The sequence below is a fragment of the Mustela erminea genome, chromosome 9 (genome assembly GCF_009829155.1).
Source record: "Mustela erminea isolate mMusErm1 chromosome 9, mMusErm1.Pri, whole genome shotgun sequence".
Lineage (NCBI taxonomy): Eukaryota > Metazoa > Chordata > Mammalia > Carnivora > Mustelidae > Mustela > Mustela erminea.
The window spans coordinates 110,163,989-110,182,358 of NC_045622.1; the positions used below are offsets into that span (position 1 = coordinate 110,163,989).

General features: G+C 58.1%; 1 pseudogene; it reads left to right on the forward strand.

The window, feature by feature from the left end:
- Positions 1 to 3,083: 3,083 nt before the first annotated feature.
- LOC116600149 lies at positions 3,084 to 11,902 on the forward strand (annotated as a pseudogene).
- The last annotated feature ends 6,468 nt before the right edge of the window (positions 11,903 to 18,370 follow it).

Here is an 18,370-nt window from a genome sequence, read left to right on the forward strand (position 1 = left end):
AGGCAGGTGTCGGTCCACCCGGAGACATGGTGGAGAGGCCCCTCCTGGTGCGGGCAACGGTCCAGTGAACAATACACGTGTCATTTCTCCCCCGGGGAGGGCCAAGGAGGTGCAGGGAGCTGAGTGGGGGGGGCCTGTCCCTGGAGTCACCAGGGACCTGGGGCAGAAGTCAGCCCTCCGTGTTGTCGTGGAAGGCAGGGTGCTGCAGGCGGACGCACGGGGTAGGAGTGGCCAGGAAAGACGAGACAGGGACAGGAGGCCAAGTCACAGCTGGGACATTACCAGACTTTATCCTGGAGCTGTGCGGGGTGTCACACTCCGAGGGGCCCGTGCTGGGCTGCAGGCTCCCTTGCTGCCGGCCGGAGGTTCCTCATCATTTTGGAACAAGGGGCATCGTGTTGTCCTTTTCTCTGCCTCTCCAGGGCTCCTGCTGGCATCCAGGAGACCAAGCCCAGCCAGGGGCCGGCGTGGGAGCCCAGGTTCTGCCCACAGTCCCATCCTGGTGTGTGGGAGAAGCGCTGGCATGGCCGTCGGGCTGGGACCTGCCCTCTTCGCCGGGCAGGGCTGACAATCTGCTAGGCGCACCTTTCCAGGGCCCATTCCCCTGGCGTTCAGCTCCGCACAGCCTCACAGCCTAGGGTTTCACGGGGAGTGTGCTGTCGGGCGGGAGGGGGCTGCAGGACAGCGGGCGCGTGGCTGGAAGGGGCGTGCTCTTTTCAGGCCAGGAGGTTATCCGAGCCTGGGTCACATTCTGGAAAACTCGGCTTCCTCAGGGCTCTGGGCTCGCCATGGTCGCAGGTCCGTCGGCCGACCAGTGGGAGCAGGGGGTGATGGAATGCCACCCAGAACAGTCCCTTCAGAGTTTGGTCCAAAGGACAAGAATTCAAGTCCTGGCACTCGGAGTCGTGTGACCAGAGCCACTGAGAATAACCCCAGCCTCAGCTTGCTCATCTGCACAGTGGGCACAACCATCAGTCTCCAGGGAGGAGGATGAGGGCCTTGGAACTGGGCTGGGAGGCCCTCTTGGGGACCCCCAGCCAGGCTGGGCACGTGCAGGGGCCTTTCTGTACCTCCTAAAGTTTTGGTCTCCGGCCGTGAGTTGCAGACTCTGCAGGGCCGCGTCTGCCGGCCCCAGGAAGGGCTGCTGTTCGGCCCCACGTTCTTGGTGGTGGTGGCGTCATGGGCTTCGGGGCCACCGAATCTTTGGAGCAGGGATGCAACCCCAGGCAAGGTGGGGACCTTTCCTCCACTGGTCCCTGGGTGTGGGAGGGGCCCGGCCGGGAGCCTGCGTCTGCTCCCTGGGGACCCTGGGTCTCCTCCGACCCAGCTTCACATGGGGCTGTTTGGGGGCTTCGCCAGCAACTTGGGCTATTTCTCAAAGAGGGTTCCAGGGAGCACTGGTCCCAGAAGATGTTCCAGGAGAAGGATTTTGGAGGTGGAATTGGCTTGAGAAACTGCTTGCTCTCTCCTCTGGGACTGCGTAGTCAAGGCGCCAGCCAGTCCACAGTAAAGACCTGGTTTCGTCTTGTGACTTCCAGCCCACCTGGGTCCTGTCCGCATCCTACGGAAGCAGAGTCTGCCTTGGAAAGCGTTGGCCGCGTGTGTCTGTGCCTGCCGTGCCCTGCGTGCAGGGCAATGGGCTTTCCTCCCCAGGCTTTGGGCTTGGGAGTGCACCTTGTCTGGACGAGGGGTTCGCTGCTGCCCCTGCTCGATGCAGCATGGAGGAGGGCTCCTCCTCCCCTATGAGAGCCAGAGACAATCCAGAATCTTCCATGCTGCCTGGGACTGAGGGCAGTGTGCAGAGGGGTCCGGGAAGCAAGCCGCCTGGGCAGAGCGGGGTTTCCCAGTTCTCAGCTTCAGAGCTGGATGGCCTGGGGCTGTCCAGAGGCCAGTGAGGGACCAGGGGCCCCCGGCGGGCTCGGCAGGCTCTGTGTGTGGGAGCCGGGCTAGGGAGAGGCTCAGCGAGATCAGAGGAGGGCAGCCAGGTGTGCAAGCGGATTTGGGAAGGGGTCAGGGATCAAGTCTCTGGAAGCTTCACTCGGAACTTGCTGGGAGCCCGCCGGCTGCCCCAGGGGCAGGAACAGGATTTACCTGTGTGAGCTGGAGCGGATCCCGGACCTTGGCAGGTGGGGTGCGCGGAGGAGCGGCACAGCAGTCGGGGGTTGGGAGAAGGCGGGCACCAGCCCAGTAGTGGACACCCCATCTCTGGAGGTATTCTAGCAGGAACCGGGCCCCATGAAGCTGTCAGCCAGGCAGAGACATCCCAGGGTGGAGGCTTAGAGCATGCGCGGAGGTGTCTGTGCGTTTGCTCACCACCCACCACGGGCGAGACTCAGGTCTGGGTTTGAGTTCCCCGCTTCCCTCTCCTCATTCTGCGACCCTGGGCTGCTCACCGAACTTCTCGGAGTCCGCTTCCTCACCTGTGAAACGTCTGTGGTTTCCACCCCTTTCCTTGCTGGGGAGACTGTCTGAAAACCAGGGCTTCCAACACCCCTTGGGGAAGTTCAGGTCCTGGGTCAGACCGTAGGGGGTGCCCTGGCCACGCAGGAGGCGGAGAGCAGCTGCGGCACGAGGAGGAGCCGCACCGGCCTTGCCTTCAGTCTCTAGCTGTACCGCCCGGGCCCTCGTGTGGCCCCATGAGGATCTCCCAGAAAAGCTGCCCAAAGAGGCCCAGCCCTCCCGGCCTTGGTGGGCCAGCTTTTTCCCTCCCTGTGCTCACAGCGAGGGCCCGCAAGCGGCAACGAAGGGCCCAGGAAACAGCCCTGGGTGCCCTCTGGCCGGGCCATGGTGAGGGTCTCTACGGGGCTTGGTTTACCGAGGGCTGTAATGGGGGACGCACGTGACCTCTGTGTGCGGGAGTGGGGACCCCAAGCCTGGGACGGGTCCCTCTTCAGGGGCTGGCCTGGCGTGGGAATGGTCTGGCTCAGGCTCCATGTGCTCAGGCAGATCGACAAGGTCCAGGGCCCGTGCTCTGCCTCCCAGGGGACAAGACTGACGGCTGATCAGTGTGGGGTGGGCAGCTGAGTCAGGGTGTGCTGGGAACGGCGAGTCCCGGGCTCCCTTCTCGTCCCTCCCTCTCCTCCCAGGCCTGGCCTTGGCCTCTCGGTTGGGATCTCAGAGGGGAAGGGCCGGGTACCTCACGGCCGCCCTGAGATGGTGACGGCACCACCGCAGGAGGTCAGCCTCAGGGAGCCACCATGCCAAGGCCACGAAGTGTGCGGAAGGGGGCACAGCCCTTGCTCCTGCAGCCTGCCCCAGCGCCTCCTGCTTCTACGTCCTGCCCTTTCCCCCTGCCTCTGGGGCAAGTGTGGCACATCGACACTCCCACACCCTGCTACCCCTCCCGCAGGCAGGCCGGCTCCCTGCCAGACCGAGGACCTCCCAGACTCTTGCACTGCAACAAGTGGTAAGTCCCTAACCTAGGCCGGCTTCCAACGTGCGCTCAGGGTAGAGATGGGAAGGCAGTATTTGGGGGAGCGGCGTGGTGTGCGGAGACGGCCGGCGAGATGAGGAGCCTGGGCAAACCAGGCGTCTTCTCCTGGTCCAGCTGTTTCTCCCTCACAGGCTGTGGTGACTTGTCCTGGCCAAGGCCTCAGCCTCCCGACCCTGGAAGGGCCCATTCAGGTGGTCCCAGCAGGTGGGGTTCAGAGACCCTGGGCTCTGAGGAGGAGCACTGGGGGCTGTGGCCGCGGATAAAGTGAGGGCCTCCAGGGCTCCGCCAGCTGTCAGTCTTGTCCGCACTCCTGTGGCTTGTCTACTGGAGCAGCAGAGGCCCAGAGGTGGGCATCACCCTCTAGGGACACATGTCAGGGCTGCGGACACTCCTCTCTCCCATCTGGGACTCTCACTTTGGCTTCTTCAGCGGGATGGGAAAGGAGCAGCTGGTTCACCTGTGGGAGGAGAGGGAGGATTAGGAGAGGAGGCTGTTCTGGGAGCCTTAACTTAGGATCCTGCACTTGGCAATGTTGGAGAAGAGGAAAGGGCCCTGTGTAGACCCCTACTACACACCCCACCTGCCGCAGGTTCGTTGGCCCAGTAGAGGGGATACTGAGTCCAAAAGGTGACTCTGACATAAGGTCTGCGCAACACCCGGACTGCAGAGCAGGATCTTGCTTGGGGGAGAGAGTAGGTATTTGAGAGAGTCTCTTATGCGACCGGGATTAGATCAGAAGGGACCCATCCATCCCTCACCACCTCCCTTTCCATCCACCCTCCAGCCGGTCTTCTGTTTTTGATACCAATCCTCCACGTGGCCCGCCACCTGTCCATTGGCTCAGTAATCCGCTCATTACGTGCTTACCTGTCTCTTCAGTCCTCTGTTGGCCCAGCCATTCAAAGGTCCATCCATCCATCCATCCACTCGTCATCTGTCTATCCGTCCTACCCATCCATCCATCCATCCATCCATCCATCCATCCATCCATCCATCCTACCCATTCATGTATCCATCCCATTTGTCCGTCCATCCATCCATCCATCCACCCGTCATCTGTCTATCCGTCCTACCCATTCATCCATCCATCCATCCATCCATCCATTCTACCCATTCATGTATCCATCCTATTTGTCCATCCATCCATCCATCCATCCGTTCTACCCATTCATGTACCCATCCCATTTGTCCATCCATCCATCCATCCACCCGTCATCTGTCTATCCGTCCTATCCATCCATCCATCCATCCATCCATCCATCCATCCACCCGTCATCTGTCTATCCGTCCTATCCATCCATCCATCCATCCATCCATCCATCCATCCATCCACCCGTCATCTGTCTATCCGTCCTATCCATCCATCCATCCATCCATCCATCCATCCATCCATCCATCCATCCGTTCTACCCATTCATGTATCCATCCATCCATCCATCTATCCATCCACCTGTCATCTGTCTATCTGTCCTACCCATCCATCCATCCATCCATCCGTTCTACCCATTCATGTATCCATCCTATTTGTCCATGCATCCCTCCATCCCATCAGCTAGAACCCTTTCAATCATCCATCCCTTCATCTATGTATCTACCTTTTATTCCATGAACCAGTCTATCTGCTTACAGGTCACCCATCCCTCCCTCCCTCTTCCTCACCTCATAAAGGAGGCACTCGTTTACCCAACTGTTCACTTGTTTACCTAATTATCCCGCTGTCCATTCACCCATTCACACATTGAGCCAACCAAGGATCCATGAACAGATAATGCCACTCAAACCTGCCATAATGGCCCCAGAGTACAGGGCGATGCCATTTCTTGGATTTCACGACTATCCCGACTTGGCAGATGAAAGCACTGAAACAGAGAGGGCAGTATATTTATTAGAAATAACTACTTAGGGCCAGACAGACCAGGGGTTGAAATCATGACTCCATCTCATTAGCTGTGTAGGCTCAGTCAGTTGCCTCTCTTCTTGTGTAAAACAATGTGACCACTGAGATTTTTCTGGGAATTAAAGACAAAGGTTTTTTGTACACACTAGCTTCTTAATGGAAGTCTGGTGCCCTGGAGCAGTGCTGATGGGAGGTAGGGCTGTACCCAGGGCTGGTTCCTCTAGTCTCTGAGCTCCCTGATATCCTGTGCAGATGGTCACTGTTCCATCCAGGGCAGCTGAGTGGTACCGACACCAGGGAGGTCTTTGGGGCCACTGGGGACCATTGGAAACTTGTCACCCAGATGCAGTCTTGGCCTGGCCTCCTGCTGCTGGCTTCCTTGGCCAAGGCTGCAACCTTAAGCATGCGACCTGAAGACCCATGGCCTGGGCTCCCAGATTGTAGTTTCCCACGGATCCTTCTCCCAATGTGCCCCAACAGATGCCCAGTTGGTGGGCACAGGATGTGTGCACACTTGGAATGTCACAGAAATCAGAGCTGAAGGCCTCTGAGCTCACCCCTGCCTGCCTCGCTGGGCAGACCTGTCCCTTTCCCATGGTAGGTAAATACAGGACTCTATTTACACAGCAACACAGCCAGCCAGCGGTGGCTGGGTAGTTGGCTTACATAATGGCAGCGTGGCTCTTGGCAGCCCTTGGGTGTGGCAGGAGAGGGAAGCTGCCTTCACGATGGGGCTTGTACACTGGGTCCCACCCTTGGGGGGTCCCCTGTTTGGGCCGGGAGTCCTAGATGGCCCCATCGCCTGCTAACTAGTCTCCTGGCTCTCAGTCTCTTGGGGGTGGGGGGAAACAGGTCTGCAGGCTCGCTAGGGCCCAGAGCCATGCCCACTGTTTTTCCCAGAGTCCTCTTGTCCTCACTTTACAGATGGGGCGCTTGGGGTCTAGAGAGGGGGGATGCTCACTCTGGGTCATGTGGAGAAGGGGTGGTCTGACTCAGACATGTCCTGGGCCTCCTGTCCTAGGCCTGGCCAGGTGGGGTCTTCCCCAGCCACCCCTCAAGAGCTCTGAGGCTGCAGCTGCCGGGTCTGGAGGGGTGACCAGGCCACAGTGGACCCCAGCTTCCTCGCCGCCTCTCCTCCATCGCAAGGCTCTCGATGCCAGAAGCACAGCTACCCTTTCCACCTCTGCTGGAGGACATCTCAGGTGTGCTCCCCAAGCCTGCTCGGTTGCCTCCTCTGAGAAGCCCTCCCTGAACTCCAGGTCCCAAGGCTGAGACTCCTGAGGCTCTGTGGACCTGTTTCTTCTTCTCCCACAAGGAGGAGCAGCCCTGACCTGGATCTCACGAGAAAACCACTATAAAACTCCTCCTGGTCCCCCACGTGCACCCACATGGGATTCAACATCCCATGGCAGACGGATACTGATGGGTCTCACTCCCATCAGAGCAGAAACCAGCTCTTTGGGGACAGCAGCTGCATCTGGTTTCTCTTCCCCCATCGGCCCAGGACAGGGGGCAGGTGGAGGGGGTGGAACGCGACTGGGGCCTGAGCAGGTGGATGGACGGATAGAAACAGAGCAAGAATAAATGGATGCATGACTCCGTGGGCGAGCCGGAGGGCAGCAGGGGCAGGGAGAGCGGGAAAGAGAAAGAAGAGGGAGAGGCCAGACAGCTCAGTTAGCCCCGCAGGCTCTGGGGCCAGACGAGGGCTCATCTCCCCGTTCTGCAGCAATCGCTGTGCGACTTAGGTTAAGGGTGGTACCTTTCTGTGTCTCATTTCTGTTTTGTCATCTGTAAAGAGAACATAACTGTCCCTAGCCGGCGCTGCTGTAGTGAAGTTTAAAAAAAAAAAAAAAAAAACCCAAAGCACAAAAAAACAACAATCTTGCAAGGGCCTGTCTTAGTGCAAGGGCAGCCTCAATAAATGACACTTCAATTTCCTCCCTCCCAGACCAAGCTGGCTCCAGTTCCCAGCAAGGCCAGGTAGCTGCAGAGCCATTCCTGCCCTGGGCGTGCCCCGCCCTCCTCCCCCGGTCCCCCCAGCCCGGTAAAATCCCCTGGATCAGCGCCTCTCCCAGGTACGTCCTGGTTATGTAATCATTGCCGGAGCAGACACACACCAACTTGGGCTCTTCCAGGCTCGCTTGTGTTTACTTTTTGGCTCAGGGGAGAGTTCCATTCAGAAGAAACTGCTTTTGTTTCTCAGCCTTCCCTTGGGAAAGCTGTGTTAGGGCGGAGCTCAGTGAGCCAGAAGGGGAGGGAGGGTGGGGTGGTGGCAGGGGGAGGAGAGAGACAAGCGGGCCTCGCACAGCCCAGGGCTTTCCGGATACATGCACATCGCTTATCATGCGTTTTATCTCTTTAAAAGAAAAGGCTCAAAGAATTTCTTGCATGACCTGAATTTTTGATAACCCTAAAAAATGGTTAAGAAAAAGGCGGATTGTTATCCACGCCCCTAGTCATGACCTTTTATTTCACTTCTTATGGTGTTTTGTTGCCCTTTTATTCATGCGCATGCATCCATCTGTCCATTACACTTCCACTATCCCCCCACCGACCCACCCACCTGTCCACCAATTCATCCATCTGCCCACCCATCCGTTTGTCTATCCATCCACCCATTCATCCATCCACCCCTCCCTCTATCCATCCATCCATCATCCATCCACCCCTCCCTCTATCCATCCATCCATCCATCCATCCATCCATCCCTCTATCCATCCATCCATCCATCATCCATCCACCCCTCCCTCTATCCATCCATCCATCCATCCATCCATCCATTCATCCATCCACCCCTTCCTCTATCCATTCATCTATCCATCCATCGATCCATCGATCCATCCATCCATCCATCCATTCATCCATCCATTCATCCATCCATTCATTCATCCATCCACCCCTCCCTCTGTCCATCCATCCATCCATCCATCCAAGCCTCCCTCTATCCATCCATCCATCCATCCATCCACTCATCCATCCACCCCTCCCTCTGTCCATCCATCCATTCATCCATCCACCCCTCCCTCTATCCATTCATCCATCCATCCATCCATCCATCCATCCATTCATCCATCCACCCCTCCCTCTATCCATTCATCTATCCATCCATCCATCCATCCATCCATCCATCCATTCATCCATCCACCCCTCCCTCTATCCATTCATCCATTCATCCATCCATCCATCCATTCATCCATCCATCCATTCATCCATCCATCCATCCATTCATCCATCCATCCATTTATCCATCCATCCCTCCCTCTATCCATCCATCCATCCATCCATCCATTCATCCATCCATCCATCCATTCATCCATCCACCCCTCCCTCTATCCATCCATCCATCCATCCATCCACCCACCCATCTACCCACCACCCATCCACTCATCCATGCACCTATCCACCTGTCCATCCATCTCTTCTTTTCTCTAGCATGTGTAATTAGCAGTAGAAGAAATTCTGAACTAGAAGTTCTGGGACCTGGTTCTCATTCTCAGCACAGACACCGTGCTGAAACCGATTGCTCCGTGCAGAAAGCGAGGTTTGCGATGGCCATCTTCCTATGTTCGAGGCTCAGGTCTGCCATTTTCTCTAATGCCCTTGGCCAGATCCTTTGGTTTCCTCCTCGGTGAAACAGGGCAACCATGGTACTTGTCTTATTACTTTGAGGGCACAATAAAAGAATTTGCATGACAGTTCCTGGAATCACATTAGGTTGCCAGCAGGAGCTATTCTAAAACTGTGCTTTGGGTGGAGGATACCACAACAGGGGCAAGAGATTGCTCTCTCTTTGGGGCTTCCTGGGAAGTGGAGAAGGAAAGGAAGCAGCCAGCATCAGATAGGGGTGGGGGTCATCTATCTTGGCTGGGGTGGAGAAGAATGAAAGAGAATGAGGTCAGAGAGACATTGCATGATGACAGCCATGGTGAGGAGGTTAGATGCAGGGTTTTGAGCAAGGTAGAGTGTGGTCGGATTGGTGTTTGGGAAGGACCCTTCTGGCTCCTGTGTAGAGAAGGGTAGAAATGTGGGAGAGGGGGTCCCACGGTGGGGAGACCATTTAAGAGAATTGCAGTTGCCTGTAGGAAAGACCAGGAGGCCGCATGTCATGGGGGTGTGGCACTAAACCTCACAGATATTTTTTCCTCCTAAATACAAAAACTGTCCAGGCATCTGAATCCATGGCTTAGGAGTCAGGTGACCTCACTGGTGGCAGATCCCGGTCATTTGGTAATGCAGCGTTCATGCCTTATCGTCCAATCCTGTGTTCCCAGCAGACATTGCTAATCGATCGCAGCTCTCCTTCCTGTAAAGCCTAACACAGGGCTGTCCACTATGGTAGCCAGTAGCCACCCTTTAAATACGGCTTTTTAGATCTAAGTCAATTAAAGTGAAATAAAATGGGCAATTTTGTTGCTCAGCCTCAATCACCACATTTCAAGAGCTTGACGCATACCTGTATGTGGCTAGTGGTTCCCATGTTGGATAGAGCAGATAAAGAACATTTGCACCATCACGGAAGTTCTCTCTGTGCTGGCCTCGGGCAGTCAGGCTGCTGTAGCCAGTCCCCTGGAGCTGGGAAGGATAGTGAGCTTTCTGTCCTGCTGGGGCCAGGCCCCAGACCCGCCGTGGTCACATCCCACTGCAGGCTGGGTCTTTCCTTTCTCCCTGAACTTGACATCCAGTAAAGTCATTCTTAAGAGACCAAATTCCTTCAGGGCTGACCCTTTTTAAGTTTGCTTTCTTTTTGTCTCTTAAGGGAAAAACAACAACAACAACCCAGAATAAAACAAGTAAACTACTTGCCCTGCCATGTGGCCATAGACATCGCTGGTGAGCGTCCTTTCTGCCCTAAGCTCACCTTCTTCCCCAGCCTCCAGAGACTGGATGGTTCTGTTCTGGAGTCTATTTTTAGTGCTTCTGGGTGAATGTCATTGCTGCCGGAGGCTGACATTTCATACTCTGGGAACCTTGACCTGCTGCTTTTCCGGTTGTGAGCTGAACCTGCTTTTTCATGCCCCAGAAGGAAAGAACAATGATCATTAATAATTGGCATCTTCTGGAAAATCGGAAATGGAGCCTCCGTGATCCGAGGCTGCCCTTAACCCCAACTGCGCTGGTTGCAACGGCTGCCCCGTGGCCGATGCACCCGAGGTTCCGTGGCTGCCGGGGCACACCCTGGGGCCACGAGCCATGTCACAGCAGGGCAGGTGGGCAGCCTGGCTGTAGGCTTGCCATGAGACCAAGGGGCAGAGGAGGTTAAGGCAGAGCAGTAAGAAGTTGATGTAGAGACCCGTGGCCCTCCCTGTAGAGACCAGCCTTGGTGGCACCCTCCAGAGGCAGGGTTCCATGGAAGTGGGAGGAGGGGGGTTGCCTTGCTCTCAGGGGTGGGTCTCGCCAGAGCTTGATTGAGCCTCTGACTCTGGGCTGGGTCCTATTCTTGGTCCTGGGAGGCACAGAGGGCAGCGAAGACCAGGAAAGAGGTGTGTGTGGGGGGGGGGGCGGTTCCTGGGACAGGGAAGGTCATCTCAGCGCTGGCTCAGGGAGTGGGGACAGATGGGTGTGAAGCCTCCCTCCTTCAGGCAGGGACCGATGCTGCGCGTTTGTCACCCCACCCCCGCGCGCCCCTCCCTCCCTCAGGCGCAAAGGTGGCCCTTTCAGTCCCTTGGGGAGTGGGAAACCAGGGCTGGCCTGGCCTTTAGGGAGGAGAGTCGGCGCACCTCTGACAAGGAAAGCAAAGGTCACGGGAACAATTCCTCCCTTTCAGGCTGGGCGATCGCGAGCCTGCCGGAGCGGACGGAGCTGGGAGCCCCTCCCGGGCAGCCCAAGACAAACAGGGCGGCAGGAAGTTCCCACGCTCCCAGGCCGGAGCCGCCCGGAGCCTCCGCACTCACCTGGCCGCCGGGGATGCGAGGGGGCGGGGCCTCAGCCGCCCGCAGGTGAGCAGCGGCGGCTCTGCCGGGGGAGGGGCGTGCGGGAGGGAGCCAGGAGCGCGCGCTGCGAACCTGGGCTCTCGGTGCTTCCAAGGCTCTTACGAAGTTACTGTCACCATCTTCATTTCGCAGAGTGGGAACCCGAGACCCACGGAGGTGAGGCGACGGGCCTCGGCTCCTGCCGACCATAAAAGGAAGAGCGGGGGTTTGGACTCAGGTTTCTCTGGTTCCAAAGCCTACTGGCGCGTCTGCAGACTTGGCTGAGGCCCCACTGTGCACCAGGCGTCAGATATGGGTCAGTGGCCCTGTGGGGCTCCCGGTGCCCCACGTCCCATGAGCGGCGACCTAGGGTTCCACCTGCGGAATGGGGGAGTGGGTCCCGGACTGTCTTCGGGGGAATATGTCAGGAGGTGATCAGACAGCATATCCAGTTGTGGGGGGAAGACCGTGGAGGGATGTGCCTTTGGCTCCCAGGTTTGTGTTTTCGGGTTTTACTTCCAGGGATCTGTGGTCCAGAACAGTGTGGGCTTTCACTCCAAATCAGCGTAGCCAAGAGCAAGCACCCTTACCACCCATGGACACCCCATTCCACAGAAGTAGATGGACCGAAGACATGGATCCCGGAGCCAGAGCCACGCGTGGCTTCCCTCTCTAACTCAGTCCTGCGGGCAGGACTCCCTCCCTTGATCCACACTGACTGAGCGCCTTGTGTCCACAGGCTGGGGGCTCTCAGGGGCGCAGACAAGAATCCCTCCCCCCAACCCCCCAGCACCCAGCACAGGGCCTGATTCCCGGCGACTGGATAACCGGTTGTCGCCACCGGCTCCCAGGGACGGAGACTCCCGCGGCTCCCTGAGGTTTTGAGGATCCTTGAGCCTTCGGGTCTCAGAGGACCCCTGGAATGGCCACACAGCTGCCTCGCAGGGACCCCCACCTTGGCCAGTCCCCACACACAGGGCAGTAGGTCAGGACACAGTCGTGCTGGTCCTGGGTCCTCCTCAGAGTCCACGGTAATGATGGGTTAGGCCAGGGGGAGGGGGTCAGGCTCAGGCCCGAGTTTAGGGCAGGCTGAAGCTGCTGGAGCCCAGATGATGGTTAGAGCCAAGAGACTTGGACCCAGGGTGGAGTCCCAGGGTTCATCCTACTGTGTGGCTGCAGGAGAGGCTCTCGCCCTCTCTGGGCTCAAGGCCATGAAACCCATGTGACCTCTATGGACCCTTTTACCTGTCAGATTCCATATCCCCGAGGCCAGGAGCCACTTGCACCGTCGTCTCAGGGCAGGTGTGCCCGGATGACGTGTCTCAGAGGGAGGATCCCGGACCGAGTCCCGCCTCGGCCAGCCTCCCTCAGGCTCCTGGCTCCCAGCCACAGGAACAGGGAGTCGGGCCCGCGGTCAGCCCTGCGCACGCCTTCCTTCCACGGCCCGCCGATTTCGGCACCTGTCCGTCCGTTTGTCCCCTCTTCGGGCCGACGTTGGCCGCCACCCTCCGACCCTTATCCAACCATCCTGTCCCTTCTTGTCACCCACCACCGGCCAGGCGCGCTCATGGGCGTCTGTGCTTTCAGCCTCCTCTGGGGCCGTCTGTCCCCTGCCCGCGAGCTGTCCCTCTGTGGGCCTGCTGACCCGCCTGCGCCATTCCACGCCCTCGAATCCCCAGTGCCAGACCTGAAGTCGTGAGTCGGCAAGAGCAAGGCCGGTGTGGATTCTGGGTGAAAACCCGCAGCAGGTAGAAGTGAGCAATTCTAGGGCGCCTGGGTGGCTCAGTGGGTTAAGCCGCTGCCTTCGGCTCAGGTCATGATCCCAGGGTCCTGGGATCGAGTCCCGCATCGGGCTCTCTGCTCAGCGGGGAGCCTGCTTCCTCCTCTCTCTCTGCCTGCCTCTCTGCCTACTTGGGATCTCTGTCTGCTGAATAAATAAATGGAATCTTAAAAAAAAAAAACATTTAAAAAAAGAAAAAAGAAGTGAGCAATTCTAACCATTCTTCTGCCGGCCTACCAGCCTCCTGGCCCGGGGGGTCAGAGGGCACGGGGGTCGGGAAGCAGGGGTTTGGGTCTGCTGTTCACGAGCTGCATGACCTCCAGGTCAGCGTGTCCCTGACTCCTGGAGCTCGAGGAATCCCACCAGCGCCTGCACTGAGCCGTGGTGATGGTGGTGGGCCGAGGTGTGGGGACGCCGTGGGAAGGGGTCACTGCCGGTGCCCGAGCCGTCCCGGCCGGTCCTGAGCGTGGCCGACTGCGCTCTGGGCTGACGGCTGCTGTGGCCAAAGGCAGGGCAATGACCAGTGACCTCCTTCTGGGGCTTATCATTCCCCCCCCTCCCCTGCACCTCCTCTTCCCCCAGGCCACGACCCCTGCCCATTTTCCATTCCGATTTCTTTCTTCCCAAAGCCACGCTGATAACACCTTTTTGATAAAAGGAAAACAAAACTTCCAGGCGAGATAAAGGAAAGGCCACGTCCTCTGCGGGCTGGGAAGGAGCATTCCACGCCCCCCGTTACTTTCCCTGCTGGAATGTGAAGTATCCGTGGGAGCCTTTCCCGTCAGTGGGGGCGTTCCAGCGGCCCCAGGCACCCTGGGAGGGAGCCACTGGTCTGGCTGCTCCGGGTTCGTGGAATCAGCTGAACTGGCTGAACCTGGACCTGGAGATCGCGTGCCGGGGTGCGGCGTGTCTGACCGAGTCAACGGCTCTCCCTTCCCGAGCTGGGCCGTCAGAGGCTGGACCCGAGGCTCTCTGGTGTGGGCCCTGGACACACGTGGCTTTTTTGCCTCTCCTACGTGGGAGAAGCAGCTAAGCATCCCACTTTGGAGGGGGAGACTGAGGGCCAGAGTGGGTATGGGAGGCCTACTCGGGGTCACACCCAGGGGACACAGGTCAGACATGACACCAACATCCAGCTCTTGAGGCTACAGCCAGGAGTGATGTTGTGCATGTGGCTGCCCCCTCCCCAGTCCCTGTTTTGTGTTGCATGTGTGCTACAGAAGTGTGCCCCTGTGCCCACACACCCTTCTGTTTACTAAACATGAGGACGGCTTGGTGCTGAGGCTGCGTAGGCCAACAGCTGCCCCTGTGGGATAGTTTTCGTCTCTGGTCAGCGTGGTGACCAGTCCCAGCGATCTCTGAAAAGTCCCCGGACAGCCAACACCACCGTGCGACTGACCACTGGTCCCATTGGGGCACTCAGGCACGGGTGGGCAGAGTCAGGACTGGGGCGGCGGGTGGTTCAAGATGGCGCCCCATGCTCCTCCCGTCTTGGTATTGACTCTGCTGTGTGGCTCGTTTCCATCTTAAAGGGCTCACCTTGCAGCCAGTGCGGGCTGTGGAAGCGAGGATTATGCCTCCCCAGGCCACGTCGTACAGGGCGTCATGGCTTCTGTCCTGCTTCCTTCAACCACCTGCTCTGGGGGAAGGACGTCCGCCATGTTGTGAGGAAGCTCACACAGCCCCATGGAGAGGTCTGGGCGGTGAGGAACTGCGGCCTTGCCCCAGCAGCTCGGGGAGTGCGCCGTCCTGGACGTGGACCCTACCAGCCCTTGCCAAGCCTCGGATGGCCGCAGCCCTGGCCGGCGTCTTGACGACAGCCTCGGGATACATGCTGATCTGGGGCCACCCAGCTCAGCTGCTGCCGGGTCTCTGACCCCCGGACACTGGGAGGTAATAAATATTTGTCGTTTTCAGCCCGTACGGTTTGGGAGTAATCTGTCAAAGGAGGAGATAATGAGTATATGAGGTTTGCCCCGTGCTCTCCTGCGTGTTAACTTCCAGCCTTGGTTTCCTCCTCTGCAAGGCAGGGTCACCCGCCACTCCCCTAGAGCTCCGTAGAGCAGAGTGCCCGGAGCCTGGCCCCCCACGCGGGGTCACTGCTGTGGCTGGAGACGCGCTTGCTTGTGCAGGGCCTCCCGCCGAGGAGGGGGCAGCACCTGCCGGCACAGGCCCCTCCTTTTACCCTTCGTGTGCCCTAAAGCACGTGCGCGTGCATGCACACACACGCACACACACGCACACACACGCACACACACGCACACGCACACGCACACGCCCACACGCACACACACGCACACACACGTACACACACACGCCATCACCATGACCCAGCAGAAACAACGAATGAAGTCAATCGTTTCTTTTTTTTTGAAATGTATTAAGAAAACGTTAATTATGATAAAATACCCGTAATGTAAAATGTAGCATTTTAATCTGTTTGTAAGTGAGCAGTTAAGTCGTGTTAAGTGCATTCGCACTGCTGCGTGGCCATCCGTTCCGTCCCTCTCCGGAACGTTCTCATCTTCCCAAACTCTACCCCATGCACAGTAATGTCCCGGCCCCCAGCCCCTGGCACCCATCACCCTCTTCTCCGTGTCCATGAATCTGGAGAATCTAGGACCTCATACAAGTGGGATCCCCCGGATCTGTCCTTTCGTGACTGGCCGGTGTCACTCAGCATCACGTCCTCCAGCTGTGTCCCTGATGTAACAGGTGTCAGTGGGTCCTTCCTCTTTGAGGCTGAAGAATATTCCATAGGGCAGGGTCCCTTATCTTCCTTTGCCCTGACCATGAGGTCACTGAGGTCAAACATGAAGTCTTATCTATTTTTTAAAGATTTTATGTATTTATTTGAGCACGAGTAGGGAGAGGGAGAAGTAGGCTCCCTACTGCCCAGGGAGCCGGATGCGGGGCTCGATCCTGGGATCCCAGGATCACGACCCAAGCTAAAGGCAGAGCTGAACCGGCTGAGCCACCCAGTCACCCCTTATCTATTTATTCCCAACCACCCCTTCTTGGGAACTGGCTCTGAATAAGCCCGGTGCAAGATGTGTTTATGGAAGAGATGACTAGAGTCCAAGCATCTGGGTTTGTGTCCTGGTTCTGCCGCATGCTGGCTGGGTGGCCTCACGCATGTGGCTTGTCCTCTAGAGACCCCAGTGCCCCATCCAGAGTGGGGATGGTGACTCACTCATAGGGGACCTGTAGGGGTCAAATGTGTTGACTCTGTGGAGCGAGTGGGGTGCTTGTGGGTGTAGACTCTTCCTGGCTTGACCTCCAGAGCCCAAAAGGGCGCCTCTCCTTTGATTGACCTTGGCCTGACGACAAGCCGCTCAGCAGGGGGCCGCCGAGGTGGCCCCTCCATGGTTTCAACATGGCAGCACAGGTTACCCGAATTACCACCCGAATTACCACCTGCTCATTCGGTCAGTAAGCCCCCGGGGCCGAGCTGAGCCGTCCTGCGCCCAGGAATGCCACGGGAGGACGGCAGGGGAGGAGCTAGCCCGGTTCTGTCTCACACCAGGTGTAATTCCAGACATGAGCCCATCACGGCCCTGGGCTGATGGCTCTGTGACTCTGACAGTCCTCGAGGGAGCCCACATTGGGGCAGCCAGTGTCAGTTCTGTATCCAGCCTGGGGGCTGTGGGACCTCGGATGAGTCACCTGCCTGGGGGTAACAACACGGGGGCTGTGGGGTCAGGTGGCCTGGGTCAAACCTTGGGCCAACCACTGGCCTCTTGAGTGGCCTCAGGGAACCTTGCCGAATTGCTCCGTGCCTCGGTTTCTCCATCTGTAAAATGGGGATGATAATTCTCCCGCCATCTTCTGGGGTCGTTTTGTGGATGGACTGTGTCTCGTGAGGCTGGGGGCATGTTGGACACAAGCCAGGTGCACCACGAGCCTTCCTGGCTTTGCTGCTCGCTCTGAGGCTCGGTGCCTTTGTCCGTACGATGGGGGACCCCTCGCTGCACCCCACCTGAAAGGCCCGTTTCTCCCTTTTCTTCCCCACCCCGCATAGGCGTGGTGAACCAGCGAAGCTGTCTTTCCAGACTAGAGGAGCTTCTCAAGTATTTTTCTTCCGAACTTCCATCAGCCTCCTTCCCGGAGCCCCTGCGCATCCGACCCTCTACCTGCGTCCCGACTTGGGTGGTTCGCGGGCAGTGCGCCCCTCGCCCCTCGCCCCTCGCCCCTGTGCTGGCCTCTTCCCTGCTCAGCAAATGCGCTGCCGTCTACCTGGGGCGGGGGGAGGCCAGAGCCCATAGTCGACGCCTCCCAGCCTCACTGCCCGCACGAGCTCCCCTCCAAGCTGGGCCACTCTGCCCTCCTCGGCGCCTCTCAGTTCCAACCCACTGCCGCCACCAGAGAGACCGCCGGCAGCCTTCTCTGGAGACCTCGGTGCTGGACGTCTGTACCCTACTGTTGCCTTGGGACCTTTCAGAGCCCCGAATCTAACTGCTGCAGCGGACTGTCGGGACAAACCTCTCCCAGCTCTTGTACACTGACCGCACTGTGTTCTTTCCGTGCCTCCAATGACCTCGGTCCTTTCCAGCCCCAGGACCTTTGCACGTACTGTTCTCCCTGCCTAGAAGGCCCTTCGCTCCATTTCCCATGTCTCTGGCTCTTTCTATCCTCAGGCCCCGCCCTAGGGGCTCCCCCGCCAGAGGGTCATCAGCACACGTGATGACCTATTCATCTACGTGAGTTTGGATGCGAGAAACATGGGCACCAGAAGTACAGAAACATCTCTTGTATTTCTCTGTGCTCCTAACTCTCTCTGTCCTTCTCTTCTGACCACTAAATGTGCGGGTTTTCCTCCCCACCAAGCATTTCTCAGATTCTCCAGACACCAGCCGGGTGTCCTACAAATTAAGTCAGTTTTGATTATCTCCACCTGCCCTGACGGCACAGGGGAGGGCTCGGTCCCACAAGACAGTCCTCACTCAGATGCCACCCATCAAGTCCCAGGCTGTCACCTGCCCTTCTGACCAAAGGGCTATATGGATTGGAGGGTCCCATCACCACCCCCTCAGGCTTGAGAATGGCTAGAAAGTTGCACAGAACTCACTCAAGACAAGACTTTGCTTACCAGGTTACTGGTTTATTATACAAGGATGTAACTCAGGAACGGGACAGAAGTCTCCACGGGGAGCAACCCATGAAGGCGAGGAGGGGAGGTGGGTGCAGAGCTTCCGTGGGGTCACAGGGAAGCTGCCTCCAGCACCTCCACATGGCTGCCAGCCCAAGCTTCCCAAACGTGGTTCTTTCGGGTTGGTCTGGAGGCCTCCTTACAGAAGGCATGATGGATAAAGTCATTGGCCCCTGGAGATTCAGCCAACCCCCAGTCCTGT